Genomic DNA, 14,688 nt, shown 5'->3' with positions numbered 1-14,688 from the left:
CTTTGAAATAAACTTGAACAAAAAAGCTCAGTTCAACTGAAAAACTGGTGTTGAAAATTTAAACATTCTTTTCAGTATTTTCAACTCAAGATAATACTTTTGTGATTTTCAAAGATTTAATCAAGGTCATCTCACTTAGAATTATAATGATATTTACTAAGCCCCTGAATATCTGAGCGGTCAGTTGTTTAGAAATGGCAGAAGTTTTCACAGAAAAAATGAAGTTCTGGGATCCACCAGGTTAGTTGTTGGAGTTTTTAGAAAGGACAAGACAGATTGCTCCTCACAGTCTGAGCCATTCAGTTTTTTGTTCTCTAATTATAATTTTTCAGGGAATGAAAACATGAGAGAGATGGGAGCGCATGGTGGCCCTCTTCTGCTGCTAAGTGGAGTACAGCTTATTAACCTCTGCAGGAGGTGTCATCCCTTTGTGTGACAATTCACTGTCAGGTTTTTATTAAGATGCACACACACACACACACACACACACACACACACACACACACACACACACACACACACACACACGTGCACACATAGAGAAAGAAAAAATTAAGATACCGTAAATCCTCTAATACAGGCCCGGGCCTCTATTTGACTCAAGCTCATCAAGCTCCAGGCCTTTATTGGAAGGAGGGCCAGTATTAGAGGCAGGCCTCTATTTCCATTTGAGCAAAATGAACTAATGTTCATTGGAGTTTTTGACAATTAAAATTGCGCCCACATTTTCAAAGTTAAACACATTTCTTTTAACAACGGTAGTTTCTGCTTCAGCCATCTCCCCCCTCCCCCTGCTTTAGCCCTCTCCCCCCTCCCCCTGCTTTAGCCCTCTCCCCCCTCCCCCTGCGCAGCGGCCGCAAACTCACTGATGCGCCTGCAGCCTCTCGGAGTTCCTGCTGCTCTAAACATTAAAATAATTATTTCATTTTCTGTTCCTCACTTCTGATGACCTTCAATGGTGTCTGTTTGTTGCAACAGCAGGTACAAAAACTAACTTGTTTTTATTTTGACTATTTTTCTGTCCTGCCTGTTTATTATCTTCCTGCATCTCCTCTCAATCCTAAAGAAAAACTGCTACCTGGGTTCATATATATTCACCTCATGAGTTACCTTTGAACTGCAGTTCTAAAAGATCTACCGACCGCAAAAACAGCGGAGTGCTCGCTGTTTGTCGGCCGTATCAGTGATCAGTGCGTCGGAGGACAAGGTGATGCGCGCAGCGCCCCGCTCCACAGCATGCAGCAAACGCATCAGGCGCAAATAAAAGACAGAAAACATTAAAGGAAATGAACTGACATGAACGATCGCGTGTTAAATTAGTTTTTGAGGTGGCGACACCTGATTGTTACTGTGGCCGTGCTCAGGAGGCAGATCTACCGACCGCGAAAACAGCGGAGCGCTCCCTGCTTGCCGGCCGCATCAGGGACAAGTTGATGCGCCCCGCTCCACAGCAGCGATACACATCAGGCGCAAATAAAAGACAGAAAACATTAAAGGAAATGAACCGACATGAACGATCGCGTGTCAGTGCCTACGGTCTGGCACAGCGCGTTGCCCCCCCCCACCCCCACCCCCTGAGCGCAGGAGCTTGTCACCTGCTGACAGCAGGCTGCTGTCTTTTCCGAGGGCTGCATCTTGCCGGTCATTATCACGTGACAGCGACTAGTCGACGACAGGCATAAAAAGTCACTATAGTGAAGTTGACTAGTTCATACACCCCCTACTGCTGCTCTCCAGAGTGTTCTGCAGCATAATCAGCACGTTCTCTTTGAACTTGATAGTGTAATGACCTGGCTGGGGTCGTTAGCCAGGTGCATTCTGGGTATTGTGTCATATGTGTTTCCTATCATTCTGCTAGTTCCTATGTGCTGATTTGCGTGTTGTGTGAGTGTTATGTAAGCCACAGGGAAGGTGATGTGTGTTCTGTGGAGCGGGTTGAATTAGCATGGTTAACTGACACCGTGACTCTGTGTGGTAGGAGCGTGATAGAGGATCGTGTCTGTAGCGTTACAAAGCGTTGAAGAAAAAGCTTAATAAAGGTCTGCGTGAACGTCTACTGCCTCCTGCTGGTTGATTTGGGGACTATAACCCTGCCACCGGGACGCTCATACTTGCTTGTTACTACATTCCACCCGGCCACAATAAGAGACCGGCCATTATTTACCTAAACTAACTCTGACACCGGCCACAATTGGAGACCCGGCCTTTAATTGAATACCGGCCTGTATTAGAGGATTTACGGTACTGCGGGGAAAATGCTAATCTGGAGCGCAGTCCACAACAACAAAAACATATCTGACTTGCCTGTTGACACACACACACACGCACACACACACACATACACGCATAATGGAGTCGTGAGGTGTGTTTAGAGGATTATTTGTTGAGTCATTCTTAATATTGACCTTGAAGGTTTCTTTTGCCTTCGGACAGCCGGAAGCAAACGTTCCTGCTCCCTTTTTTCCGGCCTCTTTAATTGGCTGCGGTGTTTCATCTGGCTGCAACAGAAAAGACGACGAAGCAACAGCAGCACACGATTAGCTTTCACTGATTTATTAGACAAATACGCTGAGGAAACTCTCCATAGACACCAGTTGTTGTTTTTGTGCTGGTGGTGTGTATGTGTGTGTACAAACCAGTGTGTGTGTTTTAGTGTTAACGGTGTGAGATGTCAGACCTGAGCACTCCTGCTGGGTGTGTTGGGAACAACTCCACAGGAAAAGCTGCCTCTCCGATTCACTGAGGGACTATGGGATTGTGAAAGTGACATTTTAAAGACTTGGATTTATTTTCTCAATATATTAAATACATAACTGGCTTAGATCCAGACCTATCAATAATAACCACCTATTATAAATCACTCAGACTGAAGTTTATTATTGAATCAGTATTATGATCATTTAGAAAACTTTTTTATTATGGATGTCTTTGGGGAAATTGTGGTCATTTCTTTTTTTTTACAACTTTAAAAAAAAACATATCTCCGAACATTCGTTGTTTGAGTGAAATAGTAAGTGTTTAATCAGCATTCAGCCCCATGCATACCAGATGACTCTGCAGTATTTGCAGAAGTTTATTTGCTCCAGACCCCCCTGGCAACCCAACACCTAGCTGGCCATAAAATTTAGAATGAGGATGTGTTGCTTGGGGCTACAAGAGAGGCTACAACTGACTTTTAATTTACAGGAACACATTTAAAGGCAGAACTGTTTCATATTGGATACTAAAACTAACAAAAAAAGACATAACTGATTCTTTTTTCTTCAAAGAAACAAAGCGGCTGAACGTTCAGGGTCGAAGAAAACAAACAAGTGTCATCAACTCAAAGCTGTGCCTAGTCATCTACTGGGAACTTTTCAACGTGAAACATCTCTCCTCTCCTACATCCTCTGTTAAAATCTGTCTGAGCTCACCAAGGTTCGGTCAAAGCTGAAACACAACTAAATGTTTTTCACTGACTTCTCTGAACCGGTAACAGACAGGCAGAAAGTGATGCATCATTGCTTTCTCACAAGGTGCCTGCAGGACTGGTTAACAGTTAAGGCTTTCAGGTGGCGTAACCATGCTTCTGGTGGGAAAGTGGACAGGGTGTAGTTTGTGATCGTAAAAAAGTCTCACATCACTAGATGCAGAATATAGAGGAAGTAGTCTAGATCTTTTTTTTTTGTCATTCAGGGTTCATTTCTGCCACTCTGCTGCAGCATCAGTGGCCTCTACAGTCAGGGAACTGGGAATTCAGGTCACCCCAGTGATCATTAAATGCGATACTTCCAGAACAAAAACTTTGTGAAGAAGCTTCGTTTTCATTAATTATGTCGGTACGAAGAAGAATCTATCTTTTTATTAACCTTCTTTTATGTTACCCCATGAACATTTTACTCGGTGAGATTAAGATTATGAGAATAGATCAGAATATACTTTACTGATCCCACAGTGGAGAGATTCACTTTTTACAGCAGCACCAACACTTAAGAGAATACTTTGAAGAAAAATAATAACAAAGGTACGTGTATACACACAGGAAGTAGAGGCCGACCGATAAGTTTTATTTTAATGCCGATGCCGGTACAGATTTTTAAAGAATTTTGTTGTCGATATCTAAAGCTGATTATTAAGGCTGATATATTATGTTTTAGCAGCACATTGATTGTGAAAGACAACTGAACACTCACAGTGTGCAATATAAATGAAAGAAGTCAATAAATCTCATATTTATTGAACTTCAAATATTAAACTCAAAACATTTTCAAAAATGGTGTGTTGTGGGGCCTTCGGATCTTCAGTCTAGTAGTGGCGGCAGTTGGCCACACAGGTGCCTGATTGATTTATTTTTATTTTTTTTATCAGCTTAGAAAAATAATTTAGGCTGTAGCTATTATTGTAACCTTCAACCACAAATAAAAAATGAAGAACTTTGGTTTTAGAACTATGCAGCATACTTTAATTCACACAGACATACTATGTAAATCTGAACACATTGATGCATTGATGTTATTGTGTACCAGGAAAATGCCAGTAAACTTAAACTGAGGAGTTATACACTCTTACTGAAGAGGGGATGAGTGATCTGCAGTAGCGTACCACGTGCTATTATTGTAACACTGAAATTAATGTTTTATTTGTGCTCTGAATGACGGCATATCTGTGAAAACCTTTTTTATCTACATCTGGTAACATTTCTTCTCTATACGTTTCTTTCTTCTGCATCTTTACTTTGGTTCTCTTTATGAACAACAAATAAGGCGAAGAGGTTGTTTAATTCCAGGCTGAGATGAACCCTAAATCATGAAGAAAATTCAGTTCTGTGTAATACTTTTTTAAAAGCTGTGAGAACAGGGAGGAACATGGCATAACTTTGTTTCTGTGTGCGTTAGGTTAGCAGGAAACAATACAATTCATCATTAAGGACTAGGCTCTTATTGTATGACTCAAACTAATCTCCTCAGCTTCCTCCTGCTCCTGTTTACCTCAAGTCCCTCCTGAATATGCCCTAGCCTCTTTATTGTGCACAAAATGCAATAAGATGGTCAATATTAATTTATGACTTCTCTAAAATAAAATACACAGGAATTAATTAGACTTGATAACAGGATCGTGGCTTAGAACAGGGAGAATTTGGACAGCTGGTTTATGTTTTAAAGTTTTAACTTTCTCCTTTATGTTGGCAGCGGCCATTGTGATTAAAGTTTAATGACACTAAAGTTATTAAAGGTGTAATTTTTTTCTATATGAAAGACACGACTGCAACAGACATTCCTGTTTTAACTCTTTATTTTATGCAGAATCTCATATGCTTTTTGGTCGTTGAGGCAGTTTTCCCTCTGGCCCAACAAATGGGTGTTGATGTATAACAGCATGGCTGTTGTAAAGCCATAGAAAGTAGGTCAACATTAGAGATTGGGAGCTGAGTGTTGCCACGGTATTCTCAAACAGATCAATAAAAATGACAAAAATACTCCAATAAGGCTCATTATATACCTTTTACCTGCTTTCAGCATTAGCACAGGGACATAGCTCACACGTGCAAAGAATGTAATCATCTGCAAATGTTGTTTGAAAACTATTTAAAAAAAACATGAGGCAAGAAAGTTTAAGATTTACCATATCCACATTCTCTACACATGATTTAGCAATTAACATTCTTCTGGTGTCTCTTTCGTTTTGTACATCCTCTTGAAGGCAATGCCCCTTTTGGCTCTTTCTGAAAATTGTCTGGCTTGTTTACTCCACTCTGCCTCACGTCCACTCTTTCTATTTATCAGTCTGTCCTTTCCTCCAGCTTAAGGGCATCCAAACAACATCAGAGCTCACAGTGACATCCCATACCCTCCAGTCTGTCTCTCCATTAAGACGAGATCATGATGATCTTTAACTGGGTCCACTGGAACAATTAAGAGTGACACCACAAAAGGAGACTAGAGGGTAGAGGTTAGATATTTATTGACTAAATGTTTCGATGTTGAGAAACTTAAAATTAAGTGAACTATCTGAATTAAAACTGGCCAGGTGACCTTCCTAATTCGTCTGATGTTACCATGGAAACACATTATGAATTAGTCTTATTTCCTGGTATTTGGACGTCTTGCCTCTGATTAGAAAACAGCAATGCGATTCTACCACTGACTTTGTTTGCTCAGCGACATGTTCGTTTATCTCCAAAAATAAAACAAGCCTGGAGGACCTTCTGCTGTGTGGTTGAGTAGCTAATGCTAACAGTTAGCGTCTGCTAGCTGAGACGTTCTCTGCTGATTCTGGACGCCAAACAACAACAGACTTCCCAGTCACAAGTCAATATGGGTGAGTCCAAGCAAACGCTTGATGTAGATCTGTCAGGCTTTTAAAATCCTAGAGTTTCAGCATCTGTTTTCTATCAGAAGCTAATGCAGGAGATAAGTGTAGGAGACTATTTTCATGTTCAGCCTGCATGAAAAACTCATAAAATGGTTTTTCAGTGTTCCACACCTTTAAAACTTGCTTACTTTTCAGCAGGTATGATTTTCTCAGTCCCATTCTTACTTTTATTTTCTCCGAAGGCTTGACTGATTTACAACCTCATGACTCAGCACTCCTTTTAGAAAGTCTTGTGATGTCAATGTTAGATTATGTCCAATCAATAAGACCCATTTTTTCTCAAATGCTTGCCTTGCCTCTTTGTGAGTTAAATGTTCATTTAATTAACTGTTGTTTACTTTTTTTTTTACTGATGCAGTTTGCAGAGTTTCAGGAAAGCATTAAAACTTTATGTTGATAAAAGGGGATTATTCCTACTTGATTAAATAAGTTATATATTTAATTTAAATTTGTAAGTAGGCAGCTCTAGGCAATGGTTTTATTTTCAAATCTCCCTCTCCTATCAACCCAATCAGAACTGAAATTAAACAATGAAAGCAGCACAGATTCTGTAACCATTCCTTTAAATTAAATCCGGTTAATGACACGTCTCTGCCCTGGGCAGGGGACACAGTAAAGCTGAAAGTCTTCTGTTTTCTAAGCTTTCATTCATAGTGCTCATCTTCTAAAGTGCAGTAGCTGCAGACAGCTGAGCCATCTATTGTGCTTTTAGATACGTTTTTTTTATCATAGTTTATTTAATTTTCACTAAAACATTTCCAATGAAAAGAGCTTTTGCAAACAAGTCGGCATGCACAGATAACATTTTTCTTCTGTGTTCCACTCAGGAGATGGATTGTGATGGCTGACAAAAGCATATTATCTATTCAGAGTAGTAAAATACTTCATTTATCAAATATATATATTGTTTTTACTCAGATTTTGTCACACACTATCAGGAACATTGGGTGTAATAGTCATAAGTCTGGGAATATACTTGCTTTTTAACCTCGTGTTGACACAGGCTGTGTCTTTGTTCACATACTTGCTGCTGCACTGCATGTAGTACTGGAGTGTTCCACTAGGGGGCACAGTAGAGAACTCAGACCAGATATAGTCCCAGGGTTGTGAGTGCAACAAAAACAAACATGGCGTCAACAGAAGAGATAAGTAATTGGTTAATTTTGAGATCACGAATTAAAAACCTCAAAACTAGAGTTACAGTGGCGAATGTGTCTCGCTCGTTTTGTCAACTCCGTCTATTGGTTACTTGTATATTGCAGCTTGTGAACACGTTGCGTTAATTTTGGTAAATGCCCACAAACGATGCTTCAAGTTAACACAAGTTACGCCAGGCAACCATTTTAAACATGCTTACACATCATTAAAAAGCAAGTATATTCCCGGCCTAGGAATTCACATGAGAAACAGATTTCAGGCTCTGACTGATTTTTAAAGAAGCTGGTTGAAACTGGGTATGATGAATATAAAATGATAAATGACCCGCACTTGTATAGCGCCTCTCAGGGTAAAGACTCCAAAGCGCTTTACACTACCGTGTATCATTCATCCATTCACACACATTCACACACTGATGGTGATGAGCTACGATGTAGCCATAGCTGCCCTGGGGAGCACTGACAGAGGCGAGGCTGCCAAGCATAGGCGCCACTAGTCCCTCTGACCACCACCAGCAGGCAAGGTGGGTTAAGTGTCTTGCCCAAGGACACAACAGCAGAATTATCTGTCTGGAGCTGGGATCGAATCTGCAACCTTCCAATTACTGGACAACCTGCTCAGCCGCTCAAAAAATGCATCATCATCTGCATATCGACTTAAGGTGACATGAAGATGCAACAGAAAATATATGAAAACTGGAAACCTGAGACTGCTTTATACTGAGATCATTAATAAATATCTAAAATCACAGCTCTGCTTTAGTGAAGAAGGCCTTCCTAAGCCCTAATGTGACATGAGGTGGTTCTGGACTCTGCCTGAAGGAAGGAGGGTGAAAAGGCCCTGGGCTGGAATGATGGACGTGCGCCATCCTTATGTCCTTTAGTGGAGGGAGGCTGATCACTTTCTCATGTTCAGGTTTATTTCAGCTTCTTTTTTTTTCAGTATTTTCTTATTTATATCTTTTTAATTTCTGCTAACTAAATGAAAAATAGAGATTTTCACAACAAAATAAAACAAGACATATTCTTAAACACATTTCTAATTAAATATTCCAAACTCATTCTAAGTTTATTGTTTCCAATCTGATCCTGAGAAATTAAAGACAAACACTTTCGCACAGCTTCCAGAGGTGAGACTAATGAATGTTCAATAATGATAAATCCAATAGTAAGCCCAGAGTATCCCACAGCTTTAGCTCACCATTGCTGCTGAAGTTTTTTTGTTTTAAACATATAATGTTCAGGTTCCAACAGAAAATCTGGATACTTTATTTAAATGCATTATGTAGTTTTTATCATTCCTTTTCAGACCAGTATTGTTCTGCTTTACCACTCGAGTGTTTACGGACTGTTTTCTGACATGCACATACTTACACGTTTGTCTTGAATTCTGCCATTAAGACCGACTGAAAAAGTCCTGAGTATTAAAACATCACCCGAGTGAATCCGGCGTCTCTTTAGACGGTCAACAATCATTCTAGTTCGACCAATTTGACCACCAATCAGAGCTCGGTCTGTCCGAAGCCTCTCGTTGTTAATGCTTCTAGCTTTATAGAGAGCACAGTTTGTGGACAGTCAGTTGTTGATTTGCAGCTCATTATCACTTCAGCAGAATGTTGGACAGGCTTGTGTTAACAGCATTGCATTGTTTTCCTCCAGCTCCCTGGCATGTTTTTATTTGCGCACATTTTTTTTGGTCTGACAGCTCTGTAGGTGAGCCATGACATACTGCCCCTGTCTTTTTTATCACCCCGTTAAACGGATGTGCATAAACACCTCTGTAAGGCATCCTATTCACTGTCAGTGATCAGCATGTTTTCTTTCTGTGTGTGTGTGTGTGTGTGTGTGTGTGTGTGTGTGTGTGTGTGTGTGTGTGTGTGTGTGTGTGTGTGTGTGTGTGTGTGTGTGTGTTTCTTTAACTTGACAGAGCTTTTATTGTAAGAGATGGACAAGTTTCCTCACAAGCTTTGCGCTCCTTCACACTATTTAAATAGAGTTCACCGAGTCCTCCCGCATTAAAAAAGGACAAATGATGAGATCACAGAGCTTGGTGAACACACAAACACACCCACGCACACACAAATATGCTAGAGAAACTGAGAAGCTGCTGGCCAGTGCTAATGGAAATCAGCATGTGTGAGCAAAACCGAAAGCCCGAGAAAGATGAAGATGACGATCCAGAACGAGCCAGAAGTACCCAGTGAGGAGTTATTCTTAACACCCTCTCAATAACAACCTTCCCATTCATACATCTCTCTTCTGTTGCATGCATCTATAACCTTTTAGTGATGAGTGTTGAAATCATCATAAAGAACTATTCCCAAGGTAAAAGAAGATGCATTTTAATATAGAGCTGTACAGAATGACCCTGCAGCTGTGATCTACAGCACAACATTGTAAATGATTTCCATGCTCCAGTAGTTGGCCCGATGCTGGCAGACGACGAGCAGGAGGCTGTAAATTAGTGGTACAGTATGGAAGAGACAAGCTGGTGGACCTGTTCATTGTGGCCCTTTCTTCATCTTCATTTATAATGCTCTGACACAAGTTTTCAGTTTTGGGCTAATGCATTTAAATGAATTCATTAGAATTTATGATACTTCGCTGCATTTATGTGAGAGCTCTTTGTTCTTCACTGAGCTCAAACAGAATAGATTTTTTTTTTGTCATTATGAATTGTGATTCTGTGGAGAAGTTAAATAATAATTATTATGTTTCTCTGAGAAAGTCTTTTTGTCCTTCAGGACTGAGGAGCGGAGTGCGGCCCAGACCAAATTTTATTCCTGTCTTCTTAAAATGTACAAATCACCAGAATTTTACAGTTTATATAAAACATTTTTGTTTTAAAGTTAAAATAAAGAAATAGAGGATACATGGTATGGTGTTCTTGGGATGCAACTCAGTATTCTTCTTCCTCCAAACACGACGAGTTGAGTTTATACCAAAAAGTTCTACTTTGGTTTCATCTGACCACATGACATTCTCCCAATCCTCTGCTGTATCATCCATGTGCTCTCTGGCAAACTTCAGACGGGCCTGGACATGCACTGGCTTCAGCAGCGGAACACGTCTGGCACTGCAGGATTTGATTCCCTGCCGTTGTAGTGTGTTACTGATGGTGACCTTTGTTACTGTGGTCCCAGCTCTCTACAGGTCATTCACCAGGTCCCCCCGTGTGGTTCTGGGATTCTTGCTTGCCGTTCTCATGATCATTTTGACCCCACGGGATGAGATCTTGCGTGGAGCCCCAGATCGAGGGAGATTATCAGTGGTCTTGTATGTCTTCCATTTTATGATAATTGCTTCCACAGTTGATTTTTTCACACCAAGCTGCTTGCCTATTGTAGATTCACTCTTCCCAGTCTGGTGCAGGTCTACAATTCTTTTCCTGGTGTCCTTCGAAAGCTCTTTGGTCTTGGAGTTTGGAGTCTGACTGTTTGAGGCTGTGGACAGGTGTCTTTTATACAGATAATGAGTTCAAACAGGTGCCATTAATACAGGTAACAAGTGGAGGACAGAAAAGCTTCTTAAAGAAGACGTTACAGGTCTGTGAGAGCCAGAGATTTTCCTTGTTTGAAGTGACCAAATACTTATTTTCCACCCTGATTTACAAATAAATTCTTTAAAAATCCTACCATGTGAATTCATGGATTTTTTTTCACATTCTGTCTCTCACAGTTGAAGTGTACCTATGATGTAAATTACTGACCTCTGTCATCATTTTAAGTGGGAGAACTTGCACAATCGGTGGCTGACTAAATACTTTTTTGCCCCACTGTAACTTAACTTTCTCTTAAGCCATGGTTGACAACGTGGACCCCAGTGGAGTGCGAAAAAGGCATAAAATGTCAAAGGTGTGGGACCATTTTTCACGTCGTAAGATGGAAAACGTAGTCCAGTGTAAATACTGTAAAATGGATTTAGCCTACCACAACACCGCATACTCGATGCTGCAGCACCTGACCAGGAAACATCCACATGTAAATGTCACTTCTGCAAGCGGACTCGGAGGTCCGCTATATATTCTGCGAACGCTGTGCGACGTTTTCGTTTGTAGCACTCCGTTTCAGCTCACACTGTGCGTCTGGTAGCAACACATCAGACCTAAAAATGTGCTAAAAATAGCAGTTTTTACACAACACGTTAGGGATGCACCGATCAGGTTTTTTGCTGCTGATCACGATACCGATATCAAAGAATGCTGATCACCGATACCGATCACGTGGATTGGCCAGAAATTTTCTACAACATTATAATGAGTGCTACAAACTACATAATCTGGGAATAAAGGAAATGTAATCTAATCTAAAATGGTCTGTATTAAGGTTGTCATGGTGTGAAAATTTAACCTCACGGTTATTGTGACCAAAATTATCACGGTTTTCGGTATTATCGTGGTATTTTTTTTAAACGTGCTACATTTTCACACAACTACATAAACCCTGTATGTCAGGAAATATTGTCCTCAGTTTGTGTCTAAATTTTGCCTAAAATGTGTTATTTTGTAATTATGTTGTTTATTTGTTTACATTTTTCCCCTTTAGTCTTTAAAATACCAATATTTGCCCATAACTTCTTATTTTATGTCTGTTTGATGTCATCATTTTAAAAGTATTAGATCAGATGATACTCAGTACTCAAGTAGCCTTCTAATCAGATACTTTTTTACCCTTACTTGAGTAATAAACCCTATATCACGAAAATATCGTCCTCGGTTTGTGTCCTTCCAGTGAGCTTTGCAGATGTGGGAAAATGTCATCAGTCAGTAAGCATTGTTAAATTCATAATTATTCTCAGAGAGAGACCAACTCTTATCTGCCCCTGGGAGCCCCATAATGCATAGCGTCATTTCAACATGGGGGTGTCCGCGACACGGTTTATATGCAGGTAGCGGCGCTGCGGCTGCTTTATAATAATAATAATAATAATACATTTTATTTAAAAGCGCCTTTCAGGACACCCAAGGTCACTTGACAGAAAAGACGTGATAAAATACAATAAAACGATAATAAAACCCAAAGAAGAAAAAACAGAGAGAAACATTTCAATAAAATCAGAGGTTGTAGGCAGATTTAAACATGTGTGTTTTGAGTTTTGTTTTGAAAAGGGTAAAACTGTCGACGTTCCTGATGTCTGGGGGAAGTGAGTTCCAGAGTCGAGGAGCAGAGCGGCTGAAAGCTCTGCTCCCCATGGTAGCGAGATGGGCAGAAGGAACCGCAAGATGGATGGAAGAAGAAGATCTGAGTGAACGGGACGGGGTGTGAATACTTATAAGGTCTGAGATATATGGAGGAGAGAGGTTGTGGATTGCTTTGAAGGTATGGAGGAGAATTTTGAAGATGGACCTGAATTTAACTGGGAGCCAGTGAAGCTGCTGGAGAACCGGGGTGATGTGGTGAAAGGAAGGGGTTCTGGTGATAATACGGGCTGCTGAATTCTGGACTAGTTGCAGTTTATGAAGGAGTTTGTTGGGAAGACCATAAAGAAGTGAATTGCAATAGTCGATACGGGAGGTGACGAGTCTGTGGACGAGAATGGCGGCAGTGTGAGGGGTCAGTGAGGGACGGAGACGGATTATGGAACGTAGATGGAAGTATGCTGACCGAATTAAGTTATTAATGTGAGCCTGAAAAGAAAGTGAGCTGTCGAGAATGACACCCAGACTCTTGACGTGAGGTGAGGGGGAGACTGTGGCGCTGTCAATAGTTAAAGAAAAGCTGTCAGATGTTGAGAGGGTGGAGTTAGTGCCAACAAGAAGAAGTTCAGTTTTATTGCCGTTGAGTTTGAGGAAATTAGAGGTGAACCATGATTTGATTTCAGAGAGGCAGAGTGTAAGGGTGGATGGTGGGAGAGTTGAGTTGGGCTTACTGGAAAAGTAGATATAGATAGATATATGTAGATATAATGTTTATATAGCGACTTGTTGTATTCTCCCTCAACCCAAATCCTCGGATCACGCATTTTAGCTAAAACTCTAACGTTAGCTTGCCTTGCGTTGACTGTAGAGTTGTGGGTGATGGTCACGCAGATGTGTCATGAGATTTGAAGCGTTGCTGCCTTTCACAGACACTTTTTCTGCACGTGCTGCAAACAGGATAGCCGTCTTCTATAAACTCCCTCGGCATTGTTCAAATATCTAAAATATGCCCGTACTTCCGACTTTGTCTTCTTTGAGGGATAATAAATGTCCTCCTGAGCGCTGCCGTCTTCTCCTTTGGCCATTATTTCAGCTTTAGCTTCAAGAAAGTTTTGTTGTAAACAAAGCGCACGTGTGCCGCCGGCAACTTCGGCCGATGATACGGTGGCTGGTAAGGGTCACCGTGCCTACATCGCAGCCACGGTAAACCCACCAAGATAATATAGTTTTTTAAAAAACAAGATGGTTATTATTATTGTCAACTTTTTTTTTTTACCGGGGTTTACTGCTACACTGGTTTCCGTGACAACCCTACCTGATCGGTCTGCTTTGATCTATTTTGAAAATTCCGATCAAAACCGATAGGGGAGCTATCGGCCGATTACGATCAAATGCCGATCCATCGGTGCATCCCTACAACACGTCAGACTTTTTATCGTGTTGTTATTGATGTCTGTTGTCCCTCGGGATTGCTGCAGGAGGACACAGGTATTTATGAGAGGAAAACAAAATAAAGTAAATAAATGTTTGTGATCAGTATAATTTGACATAACCACAGCAAACATGCTTTCTTGACAATCCTTGTTACTGTGTGAGAAAAAAAAGTGTAGAAATTAAAACGGTCGTGTGTTCATAGGGAGACGGCTGACAAGCCATGTTTGCACATGCGTCGTGAGCGGTTCTGGTGCTGTGTGGGCTGCAGCCACTCGCAGCGCTACTTGTCGCACGAGGGGAAAATCGGCTCAGGTTGTATGCTTATTTTTTGCATAGGCATTTGTTTACTGTGAAGTAAAGTTGAACTGCTGAAGTTTTGAAAACTAATTTTGAATGAAAGTTGAAGACTAACTGGCAATTGCTTGCTCATTTCAAGAAGTCTTTCATATTTTATAACATGCTATTTAATATAATATGCTGCATGGTGGCGCAGTTGTTAGCACTGTTGCCTCGCAGCACGAAGGTTGCAGGTTCGAAACTCGGCTGCAGCCTTTCTGCGTGGAGTTGCGTGTTCTCCCCATGCATGCGTGGGTTTCCTCCGGGTACTCC

At 40.9% G+C, this 14,688-nt stretch overlaps 1 protein-coding gene across 4 annotated transcripts in view; it reads left to right on the top strand.

The window, feature by feature from the left end:
• Nucleotides 1-14,688, top strand: part of fam184ab (family with sequence similarity 184 member Ab) — a 173,715-nt gene that overhangs the window by 12,255 nt on the left and 146,772 nt on the right. The window lies entirely within an intron of this gene.

The sequence above is a fragment of the Nothobranchius furzeri genome, chromosome 2 (assembly GCF_043380555.1).
Source record: "Nothobranchius furzeri strain GRZ-AD chromosome 2, NfurGRZ-RIMD1, whole genome shotgun sequence".
NCBI classification, from domain to species: domain Eukaryota; kingdom Metazoa; phylum Chordata; class Actinopteri; order Cyprinodontiformes; family Nothobranchiidae; genus Nothobranchius; species Nothobranchius furzeri.
The sequence above is the reverse complement of the archived record's forward strand: the minus strand, read 5'-3'. Positions and strand labels throughout refer to the sequence as shown.